General features: G+C 37.3%; 1 protein-coding gene and 1 long non-coding RNA gene across 3 annotated transcripts in view; one reads left to right on the top strand and one right to left on the bottom strand.

Annotated features, from left to right (window-relative positions):
• Positions 1-17173, top strand: part of KHDRBS2 (KH RNA binding domain containing, signal transduction associated 2) — a 342766-nt gene that overhangs the window by 38093 nt on the left and 287500 nt on the right. The gene's annotated exons all lie outside the window — the stretch shown is intronic.
• On the bottom strand, positions 6228-9643 carry LOC139668290 (uncharacterized). Its single transcript, XR_011697019.1, has 3 exons — positions 9560-9643; positions 9067-9203; positions 6228-7407 (listed from the first exon to the last, which is right to left on the bottom strand). It is a non-coding gene; the product is annotated as an uncharacterized lncRNA (long non-coding RNA).

Raw genomic sequence — 17173 nt, 5'->3', positions numbered from 1 at the left:
GTCCCTATGCTACATATCAAAAGGGGCACATAGACTGACAGTGGGCACATTGTGGGAGTTTCGGGGGGGGCAGGGCAGCTCCCTGGAACTGGGAACTCCCTGTTCCAGCAAGACTTCGCTGGTCTGGAAAGTCCAGTGTGCTGTGGTAACTGCCGTCGTGCCAGTGTGTGTGCTCTGTGCCGTGTGAAAGAGAGAAACAACATTTGAACGTATTTAATTGTAGAAAGTTTTGAAGGTGGACTGTCGTGCCATGGAAACTCATCTGACCATCATGCAGCAAACTCTGTAGGTACAGAGCTTAACCATTAGTTTTTATTTCTTGCCTTAAATTTCGCTGTGTAATTCCACTGTTGTAACAGTAGCATGCACTTTCAAGAAGGCCCAGAAGCAGCTATTTAGAATTTCTCTTTATTTCTTCCATGCAGTGTTCCATCATGTGTTATAACACTTAGGATTTTGTTCTTGGTCTTCAGGAGGTAACACACAGATCCTCTCCTGTTTACATAACTTGACACAGGTAATCAAAAAGAACAGACCGTGTGGGAGGATCCAAGAATTAGAATTTAGTGTTGCTTTGACTTAACACTTCAGCAGTCTGAGTAAAATAGAATAGCTGCTTATTTTACTCCAGTTATAACAATACTAACATCATCAAAACAATAGGATTTCTATTGAGGTTCATTAATGATAAAATGAAATCAGTAGCTGGAAATATCTGCTCTGCCCTTCTGATTTCTCACCTCTCTGATGATCCGTAGTCCTAGGTCAAGGGCAAGATGCTTTAGTGAGTTGTCAGCATCCCGTTTCTTCACAGAAATATGGTGTCAGTGGTGGTGGAGGATTTCCTTATGCTGAGTTTGTTCAGGGTTATTTTTATCTATTTCAACCCATATTTTTGCTTTTCTGTGTATCTCTATGGCTTGTAATAGCATTTTTGTTGAGGTGTGTTAATCTTTTCCCTGTATGGTACTGTTTTGGTGAAGGAAAGCCATGCAGCTGAAAAGCTGAGGAAAAGTTCAGCTTAAACAAAGTTAAGTGATAAACAGCTCAGTTTATACAGGCTGAAAAGGGTAGGGTAGATGCCTGAAGTTCGGGTACTCTTGCTGTTTTAGCTAGGAGAAGCTACACAAGAGTTACCTGATCTTACAGACAGTTACAGCAAAAGTTTATCAAATAATTTTTGCAGATAAGTTAAAATCAAGGAAAAGTAAGTTTAAGACCACATAAGGTAGTTAAAACTTGTGGCCTGGTATGGCTAGTTATTGTTATAAACCTGAAGGTCTTAATGCTAACCCCTCAGCAAAACCAATTCTCCTGATTCACATTTCACATATTCACACTCACATATACAGAGGGTTACCACTGGAGTGGACAAATTTGTCCTCTGGTTACCTTAATAATGGTATTTCAGATAGTTTACTCTTCATGTGTAGTGAAAATGGATCGAGCGGTCTGTAAAATAGGTACTTATTTTCTAGATATATAAAGCTACCAACTACCCATTAAAATTTTTTTTTAATAATTAAAGACATTTTCTTTCCTGAGTTGTTAGCAACTATCATACAGTGTTTCATACCATTGCTATGATTGCACTGAGTGTAAATCAGCTTGGAGAAGCAGAATAACTCCTTCCATACAACCAATAAAACATCACTTCGAATCTTCCATCCTATCCATACATGCATGTGACTTTCACAGGATGCCACTCCTTTTCACTCCCCACTGGTGTTTTTAGTGTTAAACAGTTGGAAGGGTGAAAAATGAGGGGAAAGTTTTTTCAAGTCAGAAGAGAGTGGGACAATTTGATTAAGATCTCTTCTAGTATCCAGTGATAGGACTTCTGGGAATGGTTCAAAGCTGTACTAGGAGAGGGTTAGACTGGACAATCAGGAAGGACTTCTTCAGGAAGAAGGGGTGGTCAGACACTGGAACAGGCTTCCTAGAGAGGGGGTTGATGCCCCAAGCCTATCAGTGTTGTTTACATTGTGCTTAATAATAGGCTTTAACTTTCAGTAAGGCCTGAAGTGGTCAGGCAGTTGGACTAGATGACCACTGTAAGTCCTTTCAAATTGAAATACTCTGTTGTATTTTTGCCCTCTATTCTATAGGAACAGGAAAGGATCCAAAAGCAAGTGTCAGTTGAAGCTGGAAGATGAGTGCTGTAGTGAAGTGGCAGGGCTGCATATTCCAAGGTGCAAACCCTGTGGCTGTATTCGCCTTTCGGAGATCTCTTCTGCCTGTTTGTGCTGTGCTGTGTTGCTGTCCTCTCTCTGCTGCCTCATCTGCTTCCTGGCTTTTGCTGCCAGTTGCTTTGCAACTGTACCCTGCGGAGTCATGATCAGCATGTTATGAGTCACATGAAAACATATGTCTTCAAAAATGGCTTCCCTTTGAGGTGGTAGATGCTTTATTTGCTAAGGGTGTCAAGTGTTTCATGTTGTTGTTTGAAGATGGAGAACCTCAGTAGTGGATTTCCATAATTTGGGTTGAATGGATTACATCTAAGACTGGCTTTAGATGTATTCCTCTGAGATTGTTTGAGTGCTGATGTTTGCTAATATGACCATATGGCTGCCATCTCTATTGTCTTTAATTTACTGAAAAGTCCTAGGATTTTTTTATCTCCTGTCATTGTGTTTTGGTGTCTTTTTATCTTTGTTGTGGCATATGTCTGCATTTAATCCTTTCTTCTTCAAATAATTTTTCTCCTTCTTAGTAGTGACCCACTAGTTACTCTGCTCATTTGATTTTGACATTTACTTTAAGGTCTTTTTTTTTTTCATGAGTGTTTCTTCAGAACTTTTGCTATCATTGAAAATATGCTCAAACAAATGAAAGTGATTTTCCTTGTATATTTAAGTGTTGGGTGTAAAGATTTGCTGATAAAACCTGAAGAATTAATGTAAAATCAGGGAGATGATACATTTCTGTATTTCTGTGACTCACATAATATTATATATGCCTGAGATGATGAGATGCATAATTTTTCAAAGAATAATAAACATATTTCAGCATTAGGTTGCATCAGGCAGTGAAAAGATGGTAAAATACATTCATATATTTAATAATGCATATATTCATTATGAAAAATGGCATATTGATGTTTATAAAACATATTTATAACTTTATACTATAAAGAATTCATCATCAGGTAATCAAGACAAATAAGTTGATAAGGAGTACACAAAAATAGCAATGAAATTTATTTTAATTTTATCACAATAAACATAAGTAAGTGCAGACCTATTGTCAGTGGGAAAGAAAAAACATACAGCAGTTATATTATAGTAATTGGCCTTTTTTTGGTATGATCATGATAATTGAAAAGTATTATAGGTGACCAGAGGTGTAACGTGAACAGATGCTTCATTAATGGCTGTTATTGTTCTGCTGTTGATACCAAGAGATGCTTGTTAAATCGATGCACACAGGGGTAATGGGCTTTAACCTGCTTACTCCACACTTCATGCTTAGACATTAATAGTCAATGCTTTGTACTGCTGTTACAGCTTTTAGAGGTGTTTTTTTTTATTTGAAGAATCACATCATTGTATAAAATCCTGATTGTATACATACCCCTTGAAATAAATTTACCTACCCTTAATGTATCCACTGAGATCCTAGACACTATGAGAAACCATTTTCTGGGGATTGGTAGATGTTTTCTAAGCATAGTCTGGGCCAGAAACTGCTTCTAAAATTCGCTTTTTCTGCTTGCTGTTACCCTTATGTTGGCACAGAAAGGCTAAGATGGTACAATCATCTGTTTTAGTCATGTCATCTGTTTTGATGATTGGATTATTCTGGAATTTATTTATACCTGTGTTGTGATGTCTAGGTTGTAATGGTTCTAGTAAAAGCATAATTACACTGCCTGAAATTGGAGTTTCTAGTGTCTGTCAAATGGTCCAGGAGTCTCACAGATGAATTAGTCTATTAAAATCTAGATTTTTTTATCAAGAGATCTTTCTATCAGCTAACATGGACAATGAATGTCTCATTTGACAAATACTTTTCTAAGTACAGTGAGGTTTTTTTTTAATAAAAGTATGGATTAAAATAGTGTGCTTTATAACAGAAGGCTATAAAGGCAGTGCTGAAACAACAGGTATATTATTCAGAGCCTCCTATGCAGTAACATATCTTGCAATTCTTCAGTTTTATGCCATGCAATACCATCCACATTTTGTATTGGTTTGCATTCCAGCTGCCTTGTCCATCTCCAGTGACAGTGGTGTTAAGGTAGAGTGATTTATCTGTAGGATATAATTGCATGCTGTACAGAAAACATGTCGCTCTTGGAATATTTAGAATCATTGTGATTTTGCTTAGGACTTCTGAAAGTGTGTATTGTAGTATACAGGTAGCTGCTGAATCTTCTTTAGACCATCTGGTATTCAGTGGAGTAGAAAATCAGACATCGTCATCCTTACCAGGATTTAAGTGACGTATGTTGAGCCATTTAGATGAAGGAGCATGTTTTGAGGATCGTGACAGACAGTAATCAGAATCTAATGTGTGTGAACTAGAGACTGATGGTGAAACTTGGGATCCACAGAGCAGCAACCAGAAAGCTTTGCACAATGGGGCTCCAGTACACTGCTCAGTAGTGCTGCTCTCATATAGTAGGAGCAGTAGGAGCAAACCAAGAATATAATTTCCAGAAGAACTGAACTGATCTTTTGAAGATTCACAATAAGTACTGTGTTCAAGACCCCTCTTACGCAACTTCAGATCTTTTAATTCTTATTATGTGTCATTCATTAATTCACCAGCATTCCACAGAATGGAAAAAAATGGCATATTTCACTTAGAAAGAAAAATAACTGAAATACAGAAGATACTTCTGTGTAGGTTGACAGTCAGTTTTTGCCATGATCATTTTGGCTTTCTTGAGAAGTGACTGCTATTATGCCCAGATTATTTTATGCCTCCTGCCATTGCAGAATCTTCCACCACTCTGATTAAGGGGCTAACATCTGCTGTGGGGTATTTTTCTTTCTTCTGCATTACCCATGACTTAATCAATTTTGGATTATGCCAAACAATGTAGTGCAGAATAATTCATAACATTTGCTATATTTGAAGCTATAATGTTTACATTATTAGTTTTGTAATTTATTTATGCATCTCACCTAGCTAATAGCAAGATTGGACTATTAAAATGTTTACTAATGCTTTCTTCAACTTGTTTCTTTACAACTAGTCTTCTAACACAATTATTACAAATAAATATGTCTCTAAACAAAAAAAAACAAAAAAGGTAATCATTACTCTATTAATTTGTTTTCCAGTTGAATCCTGAATTCAAAATTAATTTAACTGGAACAGATAGTACTCATATTTCCTGCTCAGTTCAGTAAGGATTCATGCCAGGATAAGCAGAATAATTTATTTAGATTGCTCAGCAAACCTTATACAAAATTACTGGCATTATTTAAGGTCACCCTAGGTTGAAGATTTGATGCCTAGTAAAAGTATGTCAGAAGATTGAATTCTTTGTTGAAGAATGCTTACTTTTATTTATGAAAATAAAATTCCATTGTGCTTGATGACCTTTTGCATATAGAAAAAATTCTAAACAGTAGAAAGCATGTCCCAGTAGCATAAAAAATGATGTAATTCACTTCAGAATTTCTTTGATAACATACCCACAATACTTTGTGCTCTATAAAATAGTTCTAGAGCTGATTTATCACTAAGAATTAGACTTGCACCTGCACTATGAGCTTTTCACACAGAACAATGGAGCTTTGGAGAGAAAGAAGGCAAGAAAAAGAATGATTTCTTCATCATTTCTGCTTGTCTTTCTTAGGAGTATTGTTGTAAAAATAAAGTATAAAAATCACAGGTGAAACTCTTAAGAAAGGACAGTCAGAAGTGTTTTAAAGGGATACAAGTCAGGCAGATTTAAGTTGACATCCAAAGAAAAGGTTGTAGAAGTAAAAGAGAAGCAAACGAGAAAAATTAACTGATCACATAGAGCGGAAAGACTGATCCTTCACTCCTCACTTGTGAGCCTATGGCAAGAAAGAGGGAAGTGAACCTGATACCCCTGGGTGGAGGTATCATCCTGAGTTGTCTTGTAGGTATTTGGCACTGCAGGAAATGTGATATTAGAACTTAAGATCGAACTCATCCTTAAATATTCATCTTGCATTATGCACTAAAAGCAGAAGGTATTCCTAATTTTAGAAAGTTTATAATGTGTATGAATTGTCATAATACAGATGGCTAAAAATTAATTTTATTCAAAACAGAATGTTAGTCAACATATTCTATTAATAAAGTCACTAGTTTTGTAGTTCAGGAACACTATGTAACACTTTACTACTTTTCCTGCTAGCTAGCAGATCAATATCTTCAATGGTCAAATCTGGAGATGGCTATTTTGTGTTCACTGAAAAGAAATCATGCATTCTTCTTGTTTTATTCTCTCTGGTTTACTAATGATGTATCTCTAGATCTGAGCATATTTGATAGAATCTGAATCTCAAAAGAGCCCTTTCATCCTAGAAATGAGAATATGTTGGAACAATGACATGAGTCATGGGCAAGTTTTGTAGTGTTGGATCTAATCCTGCACTTGTCTGTACAGAACTTTGTATGTAAGCAGTAAGGACAAGGTTCAAAAGATGTCTGCTCATCTGACTCCTTAATTTCAGAATGAATTAAGCACTTAACCATCTTTATAATTCAAGGTTACATTAATTTCTCCTTAAATATGTCAATTTACAACATATCTCTTGGCACTGATGTATTTTATATTTCTCTTTAATTTAGGGTTTTCTCAGCACATTTTATACTGATTTCCATAGAACTGCTGTCAGACAAGTAAGAGATTCTGCTCCAATTTCATCAGACCTTCTGTTTTACGTGTCCTGTGGAGCATGTGATTTGTGTTAACCAAGGCTTCCTAAGGACTTGCTATACACAGCTTCCTCGAGTGCTTCTTTAGTAGCAACTTCTTATATTGCTCTGAAACATTTATTTTCAAATTCATAGAATTTGCCTGTATGAAACTTTTTTCATATGATGTGATGAAGTGAGGTTTAGTAGAGGACAATGGCCAATACCAAAAATACAGTACAGATCACAAAGGTAAATCTGCATATTTTCCATTTCTTTTTGGCAGACAGCCAAACAACCACTTACAAAAAGTTACATTATTCCAAGTTTTCAGTTAACTACATGAATTACACCAATTTTGTTTGCACATACTGGAATCTGTCTTCATATCGTAACAATAGCCTACCCTTTAATTTGTGTGCTGCAGTTTTAATTGGTAGAGATGTCTTCTGTAGCAACATGCATCTTCTGAAGTAGAGCAGCACACATCTTTTGATTAATGCTGTCTAAGTCACTGGGAGTGTTCATGTTGGTATCATCAGTGTATAGGCAGAAAAGCTAGAAAAGAATTCAGAAAGAGTAGCATATCTGTTACTATTCTCTGTCACTTTATATATCGATGTTCCAAAATCAGGATTTTTGCCTACTGATGTGCTATTCAAATAATATTTTCTATTAGCAAGTTGTTTTCTTTGTTTCATTACAGAGTGATGGTTTTTCCTGCTGTGTTCTAAACTGCAGGTAGATAGATGTGTGAATTCAAATGTAATATGACCCTTCCCTCCCCTCCCCCCCCCCCCGCCAAAGCTGAAATTAATCAATTTTATGGAAAATTCCTTTCATGTCTGCCTGTGTAATTTCAGTTGTTTTAGTATTTTGAAATCTGAATTGCTGAGGAAAGCTGACCTCTGTTTGCTTGACCTTGCTTTACTTGGATGCCTTGAGCTTTCTAGAATATCCTAGGAAATACTACAGTGGCATGTAACATGTAGTCTATGTTTAAACTCCATTTATATGGAGTTTATTTATCCATTTAGTTTTCATTTTTAAACCTTGATACATAAAGTCCATGAGAAGAGTGTTTTAATGAAATGACATGCCCATAGGGAAAAAGTAAACATGACCTAATTGCAGAATGAACTCTACCTATTATATTTAATCTCAAAAAACCTGAAATGAACATCAGAAAAAGTAAACTGTGATTCTCAGGCCTTGATCCATGCTGATGGATCTACACGTGTCTACACATGTATATTAAGTATCTCGAGGACTGTTACTGGGTACTGAAAATTGGCATGAAAATTGCTGCATCCATTCTGTTCATGTCTCATGCTCTCCAAAATAGAGGGTGCACATAGAACTTTATGGTGAGTAGTCCCTGGCCTTTGATAGTGTGTTTTTCAGCCATGACCCATAATTCTCTGGGAAATCTAGTGAGTCTGTGTCCTGGATCCGTTCTGGCCATTGGGTGGTGCAGCTGGTCAAGTTCCAGTTGATAGGGTCACTCCCTGACACTCAGGGATTTTGTGATTGGCAGAAAACTCTGGTTACCTTATATAGAAAACTGCCTTTTTGTAGTAGTTTGGGCTCAAGAGGTGGATTCTTCAGTGCCTCTGAGTGTCGCCTGAACCCTCATTCCTATTAATTGCTGACCCTGGGTATATGCTCCCAGTCATGATTTTCCCATATGTTCCTGCCCTTTCAGGAGGTAGAAAAAATTGCCAGGCTCTGGAGTGTGAGGCAGTTTCTCCTTAGAGGCCTGAGAATTGCCAGCCTTAGCTTTTTGGCTTTTTGGTGTATTTGAATCAAAAGATGCCATCTAAACTTAAGAATATTGAACAAGGAGCAAGGTGAGCTAACATGTTAAATTTAGATCACAGAGACAAAATTTAATATGCATTAATATTTAAGGTATAGTTATATATAAAAATGTATTTAGATAGATAACATAAATTAATATTTAACATTAAAAGTGTGCTTAATCATTGAGATGCTCTATCTTTGCTCATTTCTCTTTTAGTTTCCATTCAGAAACAATTGTGTTTCTCCTCTCTGATGTTCCTGCTTATTCTCCACCTGAGCAGAGTCTTCAGATTTGTTCCCTTGATTTCTCATGTCCTGTCTCCTAACTTGTTGTCTTCTTCAATCAGAAGTTTGATGGAACATGACATGAACTTTAGCTCTTCCTCTCTTTTGTGTTTTTTGTTTGTTTGTTACCTTGTTTGATTCTGACATCTCTTTTCTTGTTTTTCTGCTTCATATTTCCTTGAATGTCTCCTGGCCATCCCCTGAGATCTTTCTCTCCAGATTCCCAGATTCCTTGCTTTCCAGCTTCATCTTGGGTTTTTCCTTGTCTAGAAACATTTTATAGTGGAAAACAAGGTATGTTTATAGTGTCTAATGCCATCTGTTATAGTTTGAGCTGGCAAAATGCCAACTGCCTGGTACCCAGTCAAAAAGTCCACTCCCAGAGCAGGAGAGTGAGGGAAAACAGCAGAAACGAGGCTTTAGACACAGTGAGGTTTTTATATTTATACAGAGAAGAGGAGAGCTTAACACAGAATATGAAATAGCACATAGTGACAGAAAACAACAACAGGCTCACCAAGGTCGCCCCAGCTAACAGGTGAAACTCCAAACCAACCAAACCTCCTCCCCAAAGGAAACCTCCCAGCAAGAGGGAAAGAGGAATTAACAGGAATGTGCTCACGTCCCCGGCTAAACAGACGTGCGAACCGGCAGCAGGGCCTGATATCAGCAGTCAGGGAGCGGGAACCGTCCTGGTCAGAAGCATGGACCGAAAAGAGGGCGAGACTCCTCCCCCCTTGCTTGTTATACTCCCCAACACTTCCTGATGATGTCAGATGATATGAAATACCTCTATGGCTGCTTAAGTCAGATGATACCTGTCCCCTCTAATCTGTGTCACAACCTTTGAGGCCTGCTAAAAACTGAGGCCTAAATGGGGACCTATGCTGACTAAAGCCAAACCTACCACACCATCTCTTCTACAATACTTCACAAGCAGTCACAATGCTTAATTTTGTTTCCTAGAATTAAAAAAGATCTTTTTCAGCCAAGAAGGCACTATAATCCATTGGAGGCTTCTGAGAAACCAAAAGAAAATCAAAATGCAAATACCACTTTCTGTGTCTTGTCTGCCCCTCATTTTTTTGTTTGTTTAATCTTTTAATTATGTAGTTATTTTTCTTTGGAAATTGCTTGCACTTTGTAGATAAATGAAAAGACCCATATCCTTTCTGGGAACATTCTTTCTAAACAAGTACTTTTAAAATGGACATCAATATTTGCAGTTATCCAGCTGGGCAGCCATGAAACTCTGGGCAGGAACTGATATGCTCCAGTGGTTATCAGTAATTCTACCTCTCTTACAAGAGCATGTAATGACAGGACAAGGGGAAATGGCATGATACTGAAAGACAGTAGATTTAGATTAGATATTAGGAAGAAATTCTTTACTGTGAGGGTAGTGAAGCACTGCATAAGGTTGCCTAGAGAAGTTGTGGATATCCCATCCCTGGAATTGTTCCAAGGCCAGGTTGGATGGAGCTCTGAGTTACCTGGTCTAGTGAAAGGTGTCCCTGCGCAAGGCAGAGGGGGTTGGAATGAGATGATCTTTGAAGTCCCTCCCAGTCCAAGCCATTCAGTGATTCTCTCCAGTGCTAAGACTGCTCTATATTTTCTGATGGAAACAAAAATCTTGTATTTTCATTATTTCATAAAATCGAAACGATGAATATGTGAGTACTGTCAGCTGTTGCTATTGGTGGCATCCACCCTAAAGCAAAAGGAAAGCTACAGGATTTTTACCAGCATTAAAAAAGCTTCAACAATATACATACCAAGTCCTGATGAAGTATTTTTTTGTATAAAATAGTTAAATTTTTTTGAGAAAAGCACTTCCGCAAAAATACCCAATTCCTTGTTAGCTCAGCATCAAGTTGCAGTTCTTCTGGCCTCAGTAGACGTGTTTTGCAATGGAACAGATTGTCTTGCAACATGATGTGCTCCTGGAAATTTTTTTCTTTGAGAATAAGCCTGTGGCATTTTCTGAACTTGAGAGGCTGTTTCCTGTGCTAATCAAGGCAGCTGACAAACCCTTCAGCATGCTGGAATCAATGTGGGTTTTTGCAAGGTCTTTCTCTGCCCTGTACACCCTTAGGAACAGGAACAGATTGACAGGGGGTTTTTTGGTTTGGGTTTTTTCTTTCCTGTTACCAGCTGCTGAGATTGTCAGCAACAGACATGTAACCAGATGAAAAGCTTGTTAGTCTGAGACATAAAATGCAGGCAAACTGAGCAATTTCCTTTTAATGTTTTCATTATGAATTGCATTTTTCCCTGTTTATTAAATATTTCATGATATGTAAGCTGCAATTTGATCTGGGCATGGTTAATGTTACTGTGAAGCAGGCCAGTTCTCAAATGTGTCCAGCCTTAGATATCTCGCTTCAGTTTCACCCATGTGTTGGGGAAAAAAGGGGTCTTAGTGGAAGGACTTCTTTCTATGCCCTTTAACAAACGTAATTGTGAGGCAATTCGACAAGGTGACATTAAAGTAGAAGAGACGGAAAAGAAGAAAAGATTACACCATATAAGCATTTTCGTTTGCTTGACAATTCTGAGTAAGGCAATTGTTCTTTTTCACACTTAGAGTCAAAGGCCTACCTGCTACTTACCTTTACTGAAAGAATGAATTGCTTGCATAGAAAAGCAGGGCATACACCAGATTTGTATGGCTCACTTGTGGGAAATAAGATAAACAGGCGTTCAAATTGGTGAACAAAACAAGCTGAAAGATACTTACTGGATGAAACTTAATGTCTGTTTACTTAGAATCACAGAATCATAATAAAACTAAGGTTGGAAAAGACCTCTAAGATTGAGTCCAACCATTAACCTGCCACAGCCAAGTCCACACCTAAATGGCCCTAAGTGTGCCTTATCTACGTTTTTTGAACACTCTCAGGGACAGTGACCACCACTTCCCTGAGCAGCCTGTTCCAGTGCATCTTTTTGCAGCATGAAAAAATGGTACTTGGCCATTTATGTCAGCTTCCAGCCAGCTGGAATTAGGAGTATAATGCCTAGATACCATTTACGGATATCCATATGTGTAAGGGATCAGCAAGGATGCAGGATTCAGACTTAACACCTGGACTGTAACAAATTAATCAGCTGTGTAGATTCATTGCAAGCAGGTTTCACTGATACCACGAGCTTCTCAGGTTGCTTGCTGAGTTTCCTGGCAGGATTCCTGCTTACTCTCAAGTCAGTTTCATATAGCTAGTCTTAGTGATCTTCTCTGTAATACATGTTTGTTTGTCTCTCTCTCTCTTTTTTTTTTCCTTAATTGAATAAGAAGCAAAGAATCTGGTGTGTAAAAAAGGGAGACTTCCCATCATAGGTTTTTTGGATATATGGCAGCAGCATACACTGTACTCTTATTATTTGAAAACATTATCCTGAGCCCCTTTTTTGCTCTGTTTACAAGGTAACAGTCTTTGATGAAGTGGGTTGCAGACAGGCTCAAACATGTCTTCTTCAACTTTTAAAACTGATTTCTAGCAATGTCGTTGGAGGAATTGAAGGATATTTGCAGGAAATTAAACAAGTCTTATTGACATCTGTATGTTTTAATGTGGTGATGTGGCCTGTACTGTGAAAAGAAGTACTCTCAGGGCAAGGTGACAAGTCTATGAAGAACATGCATCTTGTTTGCTGCAATATCAGGCTGTAATACCACTAAAGGATGAGTTCTAATTCCTTATGTCAAATAATGCAGTGTCATGAAATCAGATTACCTGGTGTTAGTGTGGTTTCTTTCCTATGAATACAAGTTCACTTGCTTGAAGTTTTCTTTGTTAACTGAGAATCCTGTTTTCAGGCAGGGCTCAGGTTTCCTACTTTTTGAATAATTTGCAGATACTTGTTTATATCCAGTCATAAGAATGTCCCTTATCTTGCTTCAGTTTCCAAATACTCTTTCTTGCATAAATAAATGGTAGCCAAGAACACCCAGGGTGACTTAACAAAAGCTCATATGTAGTTACTAAACCCATCTCTTACATCTAGTGCTTGTTCTGACTTTGATTGCTGGGCTAGTTTCTGTATCCTTGTTCTGGCCATTTCATTAAATGTAACAGGGATGGTACCTTGGCCCCAGCACTGGCATCCTGTTTGCATGTCTGCAGATCAGTAGGTGAGCGGTCAGTGCTTAGGCATGGCTTGAAGTGCAGTGAGAGTGAGGAACCTTCTGAGCGTGGTGTGGGCGTGAGTGTGTTCTATCAAATTCACTGAAAACTCTGCACAAAAATCCGTGGGACACTCTTCAATAAAACCTCCTTAGATTATTAAATTATCTTTATTTTACACATTTTCTTCACTTCAGCTTCCTTAGTTTTCACTGCACATTTACAAGTGTGTCAGTTTATTTTGCTGCATGGGCCATGTATTTTTAGGTATTGCTGACAATTTCTCCCGAAGAGGCAGTATGGGAAGGTTGGTCATCTTTTTAGTGTGCAGTATTGATCCTCTGGAGAAAGTATCTGTTTGTAGAGACTTCCAGGTAGAGCCTCAGAGCAAAGATACGCTCTCTAGTGGGTTCGTGAATGAAGGCTTACATACCATTCTGCTGTTTAGATATCATTAGTTTCGTCCTTCAATTTAAGTATCAGTTTATCCAAAAGATTATATTTTAACTGTTGCTCTCAGTTTGAAGTAACACAAAGTAAAATGTATCACAACTGAAGCAGATCAGTAGGCTTCCCTTGTTCTAGGAAACACAGTGAACATGATCTCTTGGATGAACTAGGAAATCCTGATAATATATGGTGAATCTCTGAACATCATTTAAGTTGACATTTACCAGAAACAAACTTAATTGTATGTTGACTGCATAGTAGTAATGAGCACCTGGATGCAACATGTCTTTAAATGAAATCTTCTGTGATGAAGCCATGAATGTTAAAGAGATAATGTCATTGTGGAGAGGTAGATATATTCATATATATCAGCACTTAATCTTTTGTTTCATTCTTTTGGGGTTTTTTGTTTATTTTATATATAACTGTTTTATATGTGTGTACACACACAGTATTTTCCTGTCTGTATAGCACTCAGAACATTCTTTTCTATTTGCTGACAGAGCATATTAGGGAGCAAAGGTCATATCCTAAAATGCTCTTCAGTCTCTCTCACCTCTCAGCAATTCCTTGCATTTACTTGGGGTTTCATCATCTCTTCCTCAGGGAATGTTAGTTTTCCTGTCAGTCTTTCAGATACAGATGACATCCTAAATGGAAACTACTGTTTTGAAGGTTTGTAGATGCCTTTCAAATACTTTGATATTATTAGCTTGTTAGTGGCATTGCTAACCGGAAAACCAGGAGAAGTCAGTGAGGAGCCTGAACTCCAAGCAAAATTTTATACTGGTCCATAACTTCTGTAAAAGGCGTATTTTCATAATTTTCAATATTTTGAACTTCCAGACATTGATCTTACTCTGCAGCTGTTCTACTTCACAGTACAGGAAAACCAGAAAAAGGGTAAGAAAGAGCAGAAAGGGAAAAAATGTCTTCTGGTTCATGTCTCTGTTTTGCTCTGAGGACAGAATAGCAGACATTATAACTAATGTTTTAGAACTGAAGAGAATAAAAAAAGTGTTTCCTTTTTTTGGCTGGTTACTCTGGCTGGACAGAGCAACCCTTTCAGGAATACCAACAGCTTTCAGATAGACAGGGATAGATAATGAATATCTCACTGGTGGACTTTCTGGTGACTTCATTGATCGATTCGTCATTCACCCCTGCTTATCTGTTCCACACCATACAATATGTACCACAGCATCGATGTTTTCTTTTCAGATTAATCCATGAGGACACTTCAGCATGTCTTGAAGTGCCTTGTTGAATGGACTTTGACAGAGTGGAAGCTACAAAAATCTTTATTGACAGAAAGCTACTTTCCTTTTCTTACATGTCATAGCAAGACAGTTTCCTAAGATGTGGAACTCAGGGACACCTAGAGATATGCTAACAAATGAACACACTTTTGATGGTTTTTTTGTGGTTTTTGCTTTTTTTTTTTCTAAATAAATATTTATTCTGTTTCCTCCTTTTATGAGTATTCTCATTCTCACATGAAAGTAATCCAGGATTAAATAAAAAATATTCCAACAACTTTCAAGTTTGCCTTTCATCCAGCTGGGGACATATTCATAATACTATCTGAGCTGCTCTGAAGGTAAGAACTGTACTGAGAACTACTGTTTAGTGAACTGCACACCACAGTTTGAGCAATACGCCAGCTGCCAACACCAAACTTTCATCACAGCCTATGTAGGATAACCCCCCAGTGATATGTTTGACTTCAAAGACGCTTTTAAAAGAACTTTAGTCTTAAAAATCTTTCCCAGTGGCTTGCTTTCTTTTTAGCAATTTGATAAAAAGTATATTTAATCAATGTTTTAATTGTTTAGTCCTTTTAGTAACAATTTTCTCTGCAAAGCAAGAAAAACCCATATATTGAAGCTAACACTGCTGTCACTCTTTAAATGTTATCAACTACTGTATTTAGTGGGCCATCACACTCAAAGTGCACCCCAGATCTTTTCTTTGTAGTGCACTTGCTGATCTTGACCTTAAGATTGCTGTTGGTTATTTTTAATGAGGTAAGAAAGACTCTTACCAGTGTCCTGCAATAAATGTCATCATAAATAAGTGTTTGGGGTTTTTTTCTGTGATTGTAGTTGTTATATATCTAGAATTACAAGGAATAGTATATCAAGGAATTATTTAGCAGTTGAAGTAGAATTAGGTGGGATACTGTCTTGTGGAACTGCTTGGCAATCAGGCTTAAAATTCTCCATAGAAAGCTGCATGTCTGAGCAGATGTTCATAAATTTGACAAGAACTAGTATTTCCACTTGAGGACTTTTCTAGTTATTTAACAATATTAGTATTGTCTTTATAGCTTTTCTAATCTATACTGATCTAGGCATAGATCAGTAGGTAGATACATTAGATAACTTTTTTGTGCTAGTACTGTAATTTGGAGATGGAAATACCCTGTGGCATACCTTTGCAAGTTGCTGAGTGCACTAGGGGTAGAGTCGAAGTAGCAACCAGGCAGTAAAAAACAGTTTCCTATATAGAGCGAGGGTTGGGAAATCTAAGTTCAGTTTTACTTAGTCTTTTTTCACTTTAGTTTTATCCTTTGTTTTCTTGTTAATTCTCTTTGGTTTTTAGTCAATTTGAAATATGAAGTTCTTTAGATCTTTAATTTCCTTTCTACCTATATTACTACTTTTGTTAAAGAAGTTTCCTAACGATACAGGGGTTATGTGTTCATTCTGTTTCTGTCTTCTCACTTTTTCTGCAATAACATTTCAATCTTTTGGATAAGTTCAAGCAAATCTGACAGATGAGGATAAGTCTGAAAATTATTGCATTTATGGGATCATAGAATACTTCATTTGTGAAGAGACCTTGGGAGGTCTCTAGTCCAACCTCCTGCTCTAAGCAGGGCCAGCCAAGGGTTCAGACTAGGTCATTCAATGATTTGTCCAACTAGATCTTGAAATCCTCTGAAGGAGGAGTTGGTACAGCATATTTGGACAACCTCTGTAGCGTGACTGGGCTGTCCTCATGGAGAGAAAACTATACACATGCAAGAGACTGGTGTTATTCCCATGCTGGAAATAATTCCCATTAATAAGAGCATATAACTCTTTCAGAGGGGCTGATCTTGTTAACAACACCTCATGATTCTCTGATGAAGCTATGCCAGTAGTGAAAACAAAGCCAAAAAAAGCCAGATAGGTAAGGTGCAAGGAAGGCTGCAAAATTCCTTTAAGTGGGAGGCAGATGTTGACAGCAAAAAGGAATGTGTAGATTTAATTTTTTTTGGTGGGTTGGACAGACTGACAAGAAGAATATTATTTTTTGATGAGTTTTGACATGACTCTTAAGAGTAGCAAAGGAAAGTTTTTACTGTGAGATTGTGAGTTTCAATATAAAAGCTATATTCATGACAGGAATTTTGTAATAGTTGTCAAGTACTTTGAAGAGAAATATAATTAACATCATTTTATTGACACTCTAAGAATAAAGCAGAGAGTTTCCAAAAAAGTAAGAGCAACTAACTCAAGTACTTCATTTTATAAATCCATGAAGGAAAAAGAAGTTATTTCCCTTCAAAAAAAAACCACATAAAAGGGCTGACAATATTTCCAGAATTTTACAACTAAAAGTCTGGAGAGAGCTCAAGCTAAATTTTCATTGGAAATAATATCTCTAAAAAG

The sequence above is a fragment of the Pithys albifrons genome, chromosome 2 (genome assembly GCF_047495875.1).
Source record: "Pithys albifrons albifrons isolate INPA30051 chromosome 2, PitAlb_v1, whole genome shotgun sequence".
In the NCBI taxonomy this organism is placed as follows: domain Eukaryota; kingdom Metazoa; phylum Chordata; class Aves; order Passeriformes; family Thamnophilidae; genus Pithys; species Pithys albifrons.
This window is presented reverse-complemented; position numbering and strand designations above follow the sequence as displayed.